Source organism: Trachurus trachurus, assembly GCF_905171665.1.
Source record: "Trachurus trachurus genome assembly, chromosome: 13".
Lineage (NCBI taxonomy): Eukaryota > Metazoa > Chordata > Actinopteri > Carangiformes > Carangidae > Trachurus > Trachurus trachurus.
In genome coordinates, this window is record NC_139892.1 from 23,064,769 (window position 1) to 23,077,168 (window position 12,400).

Here is a 12,400-nt window from a genome sequence, read left to right on the forward strand (position 1 = left end):
AGGATTGAGGGGAGGAAAGTCTAAACTGTCTTTATACCAACCCATCATTTGTGTGTGTGTGTGTGTGTGTGTGTGTGTGTGTGTGTGTGTGTGTGTGTGTGTGTGTGTGTGTGTGTGTGTGTGTGTGTGTGTGTGTGTGTGTGTGTGTGTGTGTGTGTGTGTGTGTGTATGCCCATGGGTGTGCATATGTGTGGTACGCCAACGCCACCATGCTAAATAATAGCAACAGTAGTCAGAGCCATGTGTCAGTTATCCTGCAGTAACAAAGAGCAGTGACCCTGGTGGCCACAACTACTGACCCCTGCTCTGACTCTGCTGCTGTCTAAAATAAACATCAGTCCAACGCCACGGGGAAACACAGAAGAAGAATCTGTGACATCAGTCAGCCTGCACGGTCAGTTCACTACGGTACAAATAAGGCAGTTCATTTAGGACACAGGGATGATTCTTCATTAATTATTTACAGCATAAGAATATGGTTCCCCAATTTAACTGGCTGACTGTGGTACAGACGTCTTCTTTCCCTCAGGTCTCATTTCCACATTAATCTTCTAGAGCAGACTTGAGTTAAGCCAAAATGAGACGGTAGAAGTTTCATGAGTTAAATGCGCCCCATGGAGATGCTCATCATAAACAAACATTTTACTGTGCTGTGGACCTGCACAAACCTGCACAGATGCAACATTATTTATGTATTTCTAGCTTTTTTATTTAGGCATTTTCACATAGTGCATAGCTTCCTCAATCTATGTGAGATATAAATGTATTTGTTATTGATTGGATGTTTTACAACCAGGGAATTCCATCTGTTTTATAAATATTCATAATCAGATATATCATATATATGCCAATATTACAAATCAAAGTCTGTCAGAGGATTTAATAAATGGAATAATCATCTAGACTGAATCTTACATCCTTACTGAGGGAAAGCACACCCTGGAAACAGTGTTAATGTAATGTAAGTTATCAACAGAAGTTGAGAAGATGTCAGGTGACAAATAAGTTCACTGGCTTGTGCAAACTTTACACGTGAACAATATATAGTAAAAGGAGAGTGGAACATCACTGCTGACCTCAGCTGTCATTGTTTTTGTAGTGAAATGAATGGGTGCTATTCTACTCATGTCCGAGGTTTTACAGGACAGTTTAGTTTTGATTTCAGATCTCAGGACACAGTACCACCACTGTCAGGGCAAAGAGAAAAAAACAGTCTTTATACAGGGTATCCACTGTCCTCCTGTTTTACTGATCCATCAGGAAGTGATGAAATGACAACAAATGTCAGATTACAAATGTTTATGAGTAAGAATCTGGCAAACAACAGTGTGCATCCTGTCACATCATAGGAATACAGCCACGTTGGGAATATGGTCTATACAACAAATCCTAACAATGTGACACACCTGAGTTGCACTGTGTGTAATGTAGAAGCCAGGTGTGGAAGATATCTCTGGTTCTACTGTACTGATTCTGTTTTTACATTGCGTTCATCATGATTCAGATAATGTCAAATTAATGCAATGTTAAACTGGTGGAGGAGATGCCAAACCAACTGGAGCCACATCCAACAGTGAGCCCAGGGTTGCATAATGAGAGCCAGAGGCTCCTGCAAGATGCATCCACCACAACCAAAACGCAGTGTTTCATAATATCATGTTTGCTGCTCAGTATTTCATATTAATCTGTCATAACATAAATATGAACATTGACCAATAAATTCTTCAGACCAAAAGTAACATTATCCACTTGTTCTCTATGACCATAAAAGGATGTTTTTAACAAATGTGAAACAATTATGTGTCTTTCCTGTAAGAGACATAGATACTGATCAAACATAGCAACATAAATCACAGTTAACAAGCTGAGGAGCCTGAGGATGTGCTGTGTTCCTGTTAGAAAACTACAGAGGTCAAAGGTCAGAGCAGCTTACTCAGCAGGAGCTATGTTTACATCTTATATAACACACTTATCGCCTTAATAACAATGGATGCTCTGATGGCCATATGGCCCAACACACATACATACACACACAAAACACATGTGTGCAATTCAATTTTCAGTAGCCACACTGCTGACATGTCACAACAGCACAAGACAAACAAACACCTTCACACAAATACACCACTACACACTAGAGCTTTAATGCTGCTGCGCTGATCTATAGGCTTCTCACACATGACAGAGCATGAACAGATGCCGGGAGCTTTGAGACTTACAGACCAGTATAATGATGACATAAAACAAGCTAACACTTTAGATTCTAGTTGAAAGTCAAATGATTTTAACCTCTCATGTCTTCACATTATTGCTTTTGCAAAGAAACAAAACATTTAACCTGCGACGCGGGGTCAGAGCAGCTGTGCCCTTCAGTGAGGCTGTAGTAGAATACATTTGATAACACTACATCTGAGGCTTTTGTTTTTGTTTCTTTTTTTTTAAATCAATGGAGGTCCTCTGTACTCCTGTTTGCTTTTGAACAAAGGCTGTGCCCAGCATCAGGTGGCCTTGTTAAAGAGTCTGAAACATCAATTAGCAGCATCCTGCAGGAGCCAATATTGTGATTTTTCATTTAATTAAAACAAACTGCTGCTGTTGCTGGGGACAGAATGAAGAAAGCCTCACACAGTTCCTGCCATTACGAAGTTCACACACATGGTGTTCATACGTATATATGATATGCCAAGAACACACACACGTTCAATTCACAAATGGGGCATCAGTGAGACCATTACTGATTTAAAGAGGTCAGTGACAGGACTCAATGTGGTCACAGTGTGTTTGACGAGTCACAGTGTGGGGGTGTTTGGAGGAGGGAGGACTTTAAAAAGCAATAACCAATCACATGTAAGCGTGCGTGCGTGCGTGCGTGCGTGCGTGCGTGCGTGCGTGCGTGTGCCCTGTTAGTTCTGATTCAGACAGACAGGGAGAAGATTTGATGAGGCTGTGGCCAAAAACAACCTCAATCTAATTACACTGTCTGATGCTGAGGAGGAGGTAGAGGAGAACAGACAAGGGGGATTTGATTGTCACATTTATTCAGCCTCTCCAACAATTTGTGACCAGTTTCGCTTAATCATCTGTTAGAATTTTTTATTTTTTATTTTTTTATTAAACAGTCAGTTCAACCAATTCACTGCAGTTGCCTAAACATAATCCCTCAGAACAACTTAAACAAGCTAAAGTAAAAAGAAAACAACTACACCCTAAGTCTCTACAGATGACATCATATCTATGTGATGAGAGGACCATTTCTATAACAGAAATCGATTACATATCTAGACCTAAAATAACCTGTTTGACTTGTGCAGCTTGATGATAGAGATTACATAATTGGCTCATTTTCCCAAGTTATACAAATGATTTCCATGGTGTGGTTGGCTTATTGGTTCATAGCTATATCTAGGTTCATGTTTGTAAACACATAAGATCCTGAGAGACTCCAAAGATAACACAAAGATGACAACAATGAACTGAACTCTTTCGGGTCAGGCCACTGCAATCTCCATATTTTCCGTCTGCGTTTCTCACTGAAAACCTGAAAGATTCAGAGGGAGTGTTTGATGACTGATCAAACACAAACCTACATTAAAGAAAGAGAAAGAAAGATTTGTCTCACAACATTAAACTGGATCTCCCTGAAAAAGGTTCTAATTTTCTATCTTCTACACAGCATCATTGTTTTGCTTCCTCTAGTTGTAGGTCTTTATGTGTTGCATAGCAGTGATGACGCAGGTGATGTTTAATCTGTTGTCTCGTTCATTCTGTCACTCTGGAGGAAGAGTCGGAGCTCCAGTCTCAGGATGTAGAAGAAAGAGTGGGAGTAACTGACAGAGAGATTAAGAGAATTTAAGCGAGACCTCAATATACACACACACACACACACCTCCTATATTAGGAAAACAGCCAACAGGAGGACAGCTGGTGGCGCAGTTCCTGGACTCTGACCAATGACTGTATGTGGGTGTACTGGTAGAGTGTATCATGTGGTGTGTGTGTATGTGTTTGGGGGACAATCGTAGTGGGTGCTGTGTCTCCCATGTATTAATACTGAGCACTGCAATCTGTTGATGTGTATGGGTGTATACTGTATGAATCTGTAGATGCAATACAAGCACCAAACATGTGAACATCATTCACACTCAATACAATAACCAATATGAGATGCTGCAGTGACAGTGATGTTTTTGTACTCACAGTGTCAGACATCCCTGAAGTGATATTCTGAAAAAATAAAAGTCTCACTCTCAGATTTCAGAGGTCAACAGTTTGCTTCCTCTGAGAACAGACTGTGGCCAGACTGCAGCTGTGATGAAGATAATCCACAGAAATGTCTCAGATCTCTCCTGCTTCCCTGCCGCTTCCCTCCGCTCTGCCTCTGCATCTCTGAGTGATGTTTGCTCCAAACTCATTCACTGCTTCTGTTTAAATCCTCACTTGACACTAGGAAACTCGTGAACATCCTTGTGCATTTAATTGTGCACCTTGGAGAACCCAACTTCTGCTCGTTTGCTTACTTGTTGGTCAGTCACCACCACTAACCCCTGCTAGATGTTTGAAGTCTGAAGAACCTTATTAATATTTACAATCTCTGAATATTTATCGTTTGCTTTTGTTCTGAGCTTCAGTGCAGCTCCATTGGTAACTAATACCCACCAGCAGTGCCATCAGTTTTTTTTTTTACTCACTTTTTACTCAGCTACTGAAGTAGCGCTATACAGCAGACTTGTTCTCTTTGGTTTGGCTCAAGTCCCACAAAAGACACAGAGATGTCCTTGGGGTAAAATGTAAAAGCTGAGAGGTACTGTATGAAGCTGTGTTTGGTGGGAAATGTGAACCACATCTCCACAAGACTCAGGGCCTGCAAGTGCATCCCTGCTTTGTGTCCCTAGGAATTACATCAGTGCCTACACCAGCATAGGAAGTGGTGTGTCCATTATGGAGAGAGGGTCAGAATAAAGAGTGGAGAGGTCAGGCAGGTGGTGGGCTGGTAAGGGTTCTGCTGATGCACAATGATAAGGTGATCGATGATCATCAGAACCATCAGTGATACCTCATGTCCTTGTAAATGTCAAGGGGATATTTAAGTTAACCTGTTTTTGTCGTGAGCCATCAATATTTATAGTGTTAAATCATACTAAACTAGATTTGCCCTGCCACAGTTTCACGGATATAACCTCGTATAACCATGCTCAACACACACACACACACACACACACAGTTTGCTTCTATCAGTCATTACGATCCTCCCTGAACTCAAACATGTTTAAGTATCTTGCCCTTAACTACATCTTAACCAATAAATCATCACATACTCCACTTTCAGTGAAGCTTTAAGAAGCTTTGAGGAGGCAACAGCATGACACAGTCAACTTAACTGCCACTTTATAAGGAAAAACTGATGCAGTCTAATGTTTGACGAAGGTTTCAGGAAGGTGTTGATTCAACTTTATGGAGGCTGCAGTTTGTGGTGCTGATGAGCTGTTTAACATTGAATCAAGAGGTGTGTATGTTGTTAAACTACCCTCACTGATATAAAGGAGGTGGACAAAATAAAAGGCTGTACACAACGCCCTCTGATACTGTTTGAATGAGGGCATTAAATAACATTTTCACTGAGTACTCCTTTAATACACTAATAGGATGTACTGTGCACTGCATAATATTTACTATTCCCATCAGATTTTAAACAGGTGAACTCAACTGCTGTAACAGTGACACTACATCACAGATGCAAATAGAAACCACCTTCAGTCCTAGCATTTCTCTTAAATGGCATTTAGATCTCCACATGTGTGCAGCTGCAAAAAGAACATCAGCCTGTTGTTACATTAGAGAAGAGACTGAGGTTGTATGGCACCATATGACATCACTAACCACTAATAACTCTTTCTCCTTCTGCCCATCCCTGAGGATTGAGAGCAAACGCATGAGTGGACGCATTAACTGCCTGTCAATCACAAGCAGATGTACCGTAAAGTGAAGGTGGTGGGTTAAGACGGGGTGGCCTCAACAGGGGCGATGTGAAGGGGGGAGGGAAAGAACAAGGGACAGAGCAGAGGGAGTAAAGGATGACAAGACAGGTGCTCAGTCTCCCAGTCATATGCGGAGGAAGATGAGTGGGAGGATCTTGGATCAGAGGATGTTTAGTGAAGGTTTTATGTCTGTTACATTTATTCTGGATGACAAAATATTGAGTTATTTTTCTGAATATTTCAAAAGGAGATAAAAAAAAAAAAAAAACACACTACAGCCTCTGTGTATCATCTAATAAGCCGTGTTTAAGCTTTGCTATTTCTGAAGAAGACTGTCTTGCAGCTTTTATGGTTGTGAAAATGTTTCAGTCGCTCAAACACTCCAGAGCAGTGTGCACACCAGGTGTAAACTTTTCATTAAGATGTAGTAATGTATGTGGATGTAGCCTGAGGGCACCATGGTCCAAACTAGGCCCAAGTGTCAGGTGGCTTTCCATGACACTATACTGTATACAGTACATACCGTATAGATACCTTATCCCTCGTCTTTAACAACAGCACAACCACAAGGTTTACAGTTTGGTCTTGTATTGAAATCTTTACAGCACCTGAATTGACTATGCATGCACACGTGCACATGGTGCCATTACTAGGTCAAAAGATCCCATCTGTCAAATCCTTTGGTTTATGAGTGAATAGTACACTGCCATCATGCTCACATGCTAAGATGTTTGGAAACATTATACCTTCTATGCTGCATGTTGGAATTGCTGATGTTAGCACGGAGTTCATGCACAACTACAGTCAGCGCTGATTGCATGACTGTAGATGAAATTGAAATTGAAATTATGAAACAGATGTGACTGAGGAAGTGTCTTTAGCTCCAAGCTGGTTAGAGAGAGAAGAACAATAAAGGATATGGTGAGTGAATGGTCACATTTCATCTCTGCTGTAACAATAAATTACCACCATTTCACCTCTGAGTCCCAGAATCACCACCTCCAAACTTACAGTCCACTCAGAGCTCATCCCACCCACACAAGAACACTACAGTGTGGTCCACGCTGCACCCACACCCCTGACTACAACACCATCACATTACAGACATGACAGGCAGGGGAGTCAAGTGTGGGGATAGTTTGAGGGCAATGGAGATGAAATAGTGGGGAATGGAAAATAAATGAGCAATTAGAGGAACAGGAGACAAACGAAGGTAGAAAAGCAAGTGGGAGGTAAAGTGTGCAGAGAGCAGAAGAAATAGAGCATGAGAGGATGAGAGGAGAGAGATTAGTAGGAATCACAAATTTAAGCATGTTGATGGGTGAAAAAGACGGCTTTAGGAAACAGGGGGTGTGAGGAAACAAGAGGAAAATGTCACAAACAAGCAAGAAGAAGGAAATGGCATTATGAGTATGGGAGGAGCAGACAAGAAAGAAAGATTGAGAGGAAAGAGGCAAAAACAATGTGGGAAATGTAAAAGTGATCTGATAAAGAATGGCATGAGATGATGAAGGATGTAATGAGTGCAAAAGAAAGAAGGAGGCTGTGAAAGAGGAGAAAATCATGTGAGCAAAGGAGAGCATGAAACATGGAGAGGAGGAGGAGAGCAGGAGGAAGGACAAAGGCGTAGGAGATGATGGACCGAAGAGGAGGAGAGAGAAGATGATGACAAATGGCTTGTTAAAGGAGAGGGAAAAGAAAAGGCCATTTGGTGGACGGGACAGACATGAGAGGATGAGGAAGGAATGATGGGCTGCTATCCAGACAGAAAGGGATGAAAAGATGAAGTGATGAATGAGGAGGGTGCTGTTCACTGCAAGTGGATGGATGAAGTCATAAAGAGGAGAAAAATAAATAAATCTGGAGGGTGTAAAGGAAACAAAGGGGCGAAAGCTGTAAGATGGAAAAAAGAAAGAGAGGACAGAAGTGCACAGTGATGATAGAGAGATGGTAGGAAAGAAGAGATGGAGGGAGGCGTCGTTAATTACCATGGATTTGATTCTGGTGTCAGCTGAAAACTTCCCACCAGCGAGTCCCACTCCCAGTAGTCCTAACGCCAGGCCTCTAAGCTTTTAATAGGCACACACTGGAAACACATGCACACACACACACAAACACACACACACACACACACACTTCACACAAACAATACACAATCTCTCAAGCGCACAAAAAAAAAAGACAGACTGATACACAAACACTACAGCAAAAGCAAAGAAGACGGCAAGATGGCATTTTTGACCAATGAAGAGAAAGTGCAGAGGGTTCACTCTCAGCAGTGACAGAAACAAACCAACAAAACTGATGAGGTGATACAGATAAGTCGACGATCACTGGGCTGATGACACAAACATATCTGACTGACTGGAATCAACCTAACACACACACACACACACACACTATAGTATTTGATTCTGTGAGTTGTATTCATTGATATTTAATTGATTCTTGACGCTTTGGCAACATAGTTCTCGTAACATTCATGACAATAAAGCAAATTTGGATTGAATTGAGAGAGAGAGAGGGGGGGGGGGGTATGAAGGGGTTATGAGGGTGACAAATGGATGGATGAATCGATGCAAATTAAAGAAATGAGAGAGGAAACACAGGAACAGGCAGAAAGAGAGAGAGGGGGCAGCTGAGGTTAACTGTAAAGATGAAAGCTTTAAACGGGTGGAGAGACACTGGTCTGATGCCAAGAGAGCGAGAGGAATCTGACATCAACAGAAAGGTGCCGTAGTAGTTCTGGTTATGTAACTTTGTACTGATATTCATTGAGGCACTTGACACGAAAGCTCACAGTGCAGCTCACTTCAACCCATGATGCATCACTGCTCTTAAAGCAGACAAGAAGGTTACACATATAGTCTACTTGCCAGCCCATAGGGCCCCATTGTGAACCCGGAAATGTTGAGTACCCCAAAGTTTTATGTTAGAAATAGATAGTATGGGTCCCCAGTATTCAGAAACTGCCGGATGCTAACTTATACATATTGGGCAATTAGCACAATTGACACAATTAGCATAAATTAGCATAATTTCCTATATGGGCAATATTTCAGCAAAATTGACTTGGCTGATCTGGGCAATATTGGAGTGGTTTTAGGGGTTATTGATGATGCTGAATCCATTTCTGACATTTTCAAAATTCAAAATGGCTGTCTAAACCGGTAGTGACCAGATTTAAACCGCCAGTGGGCCGATTTTGATGGATTTCAATCTGGTCCCTTCCGGTTTAGACAGCCATTTTGAATTTTGAAAATGTCAGAAATGGATTCAGCATCATCAATAACCCCTAAAACCACTCCAATATTGCCCAGATCAGCCAAGTCAATTTTGCTGAAATATTGCCCATATAGGAAATTATGCTAATTTATGCTAATTATGTCAATTGTGCTAATTGCCCAATATATATAAGTTAGCATCCGGCAGTTTCTGAATACTGGGGACCCATACTATATATTTCTAACATAAAACTTTGGGGTACTCAACATTTCCGGGTACTCATTTTTGGCAAGTAGACTAATATATTCCATTTCTCCTTGGGATGACTGTCTTCATTCGTGTGTGCGTGTGACGTATTCCACAGTTTCATACGGATAATAAGAGTGTGATTTCATCGCAGGAGGACTGAGACTCTTCCTCTCAGCAGGCAGCCACTGCAGCAGTTATCCACACACTGTATGATAGACACACACTCTGCCTGTGTTCAGTTTATCAAATGATACACAGATGCTGCACTCCGTCCGCCTGAAGAATCTGTAGTTGCAGCTAAAGACATGTTTGTGTACTCAGTCTCTTTCACTGCACATTTTTCATTTTCATTTCAGTTAGGTATTTGTGTGCGTATGTTAGAATAAATGTTCCATGGGAACAAAGGTGTTGGGCCAATCCTTGACAGAGTTATAAAGCACTGCCAGTTTCCTTGCACATATTACAGAAAGGAGAGATGATGCAACACTTTACATTATATATCCATTGTTCATTAGACCTTTGAAAAGACTGAGCTGTGACTGTGCAGAGCTACTGTGACCACAACTGGCTCCACTACAGTTGAAGCTGTAGCTGTAACTGTGTGTGTGGATATGGTTATTGTTCAGGCAACAGCTGTTGTTTCTATGGTATTATAGATATGGCAGCCATAGCTGTAATCTCAACTCCTCCTTTTAACACAAGTGACACCTCTCAGGGTTTCATTAAGCCTGGTTCTCCCAGAAGATATAATGGACATTTTTTTATTCACCCAATATGTTCAACACAATAGATCACAGCCTAATAAATGTAACCACGGCTACAACCAGCAGGAGCAACAGCAATGTCCCAAGACTATACAGTCACAGAGCAACAGTCTAAATGAGTCACGGCTGCAGCAGCCATCTCATAACACATGTGTAGAGAACAAGGATGACCAGCCTGCACTTGTAATAGCAATCATACAGATTTGCAGCTGTGTGCCCACTCACACTATGGTCACATACAGGACTTTAAAGGGATAGTTAAACATTTTGGTAAATTGGCCCATTGCCATAATCCCTATAGTCATAGCAGTAGGTTCATTACCTTTATTTGTCGGTGCAAGCTGTTTTTAGATCAGCAGAGCCGAGTGGCAGGCTGCTCAGAGCTACACTACGGAGGATCATGGGATTTCTTGGTTTCCCTCATCAAACTCATCAAATACACAATCCAACAACTCCAAAACGCTCTGGTGGACAAGTTGTGACCTGCGCATTCAGCACGCTATGAGATAATAGCGGAACGTTGCGAAACAGAGTTGATTTCGAGGTAAATTCATGCGAAACCGCTGATATGCTTCAGGGCATGTTTTCTGCAAGTAGTCTCAAAACAACTTGCCTCAAAAACAACTCCTTCTCGTAACATTTCATCATTATCTCATAGCGTGGTGAATGTGCAGGTCACAACTTGTCCACGAGAGCGTTTTGGAGTCGTTGGATTGTGTATTTGATGAGTCTGATGAGGGAAACCAAGAAACCCCATTAGCCTCCGTAGTGTAGCTCTGAGCAGCTTGTGGCTCTGCTCGGCCGTTCTAAAAATAGCTTACACCGACAATTAAAGGTAACGAACCTACTCTGTTTACCTGACTGTCCTACAGGTCATCTCATTTTTAATCATCCCTGGAGAAACAGGAGGCGTATGTACTGGAAAAACAACAGCCTGTTGGCTCATTTATTCATTTGGCTTTTGCTTATTTCAGCCAAACCAGTGATGCATCTCCCATTTGAGCTCCCACATGTTCATATTTAGACTGGTGTCACCAAAGAGACACTCACTCCACTCCAGACTTCTCTCCAAATATTATCTGACAGTCTATCTGTCCTGTCTGAGAGAATCTATCCTGTTTATATCAGCATCCACTCAAACACATGTTATTTTGCACCAGTGGTGCACTGCTGCACCAATCAGCCACATCATTTGTGTAATTAAAAACTGTGAGCAAGGCTCTGGGTGAGAGGCTGGATGTATGGAAACAGGCCTGTGTGTGTCCCATGAGGACAATCACACAGAGGAGACAACAAGGAGAAGTTAAGAGTCAGAGCGAAACAGCATAATGAGGTGTTGAGATGAAAGACGACGGAGAGAGTGAAGGTTAATTTGATAAAGAAGATACAATTTTAGCTTCTTGGGTTTGTTGCTCTTTGTGTTGTGTTATTATATTGTTCAGGTTTTTGCACACCCACTTTTATATAAGACTCCTGGCATCTTGTTTTTGTCACACCATCAACCTGAACAAGCGTCATGTATTAAATTCTCCAATCTGAGAACCTGGAATTCACAATTGCTGAGATTTTTTTCTTTAAAAATTCTTATATCATAAGATATGCTGATTTATTTTATGTGGATTGAAGCTGTAAAACACCCAGTAATTTGTTCAATTTGGTCACTTTCACTAATTGCTTTTTATTCCTAAAGAGGAAGTTTTATTTATTAATTTTGCAACAAAAGGTATTTATATTGTTCGTCCTTGTTATACTCGAATGATGATTAGAAATCTCAGTGCAGTTAAAACGACACAGGTGGAGGACCTCACAGCCTGCAACTACAGCACAGTTTTAATCATCATTATATGTTCTCTCACTACAGAAATCCTTTGCTGATGGTTTTCCATTGATGATGTATGATTTGTTTTAGTGTATTTTTCTGTTCACGATAATTTTGCATTTCTTTTTCATTCGAAATGAGCAGGAAAAGTCCTTTAGAACATCTAAACTTAAATCATAAATGTAAAATGTAGAAAAGGGGAAGCAGTGATGATAGAGGCAACTAAATCGTAAAAGTAGAAAAATAAATATTTCAGTCTATAAAAATGTTACAGATTATCACATTTAGGGCTGAGCTGGAGTCTTATAACAGTCCTATATCAGAGGGCTGTGGTTGTGCCAGAGCTTTTCCCAAGCGTGATTTGTAAA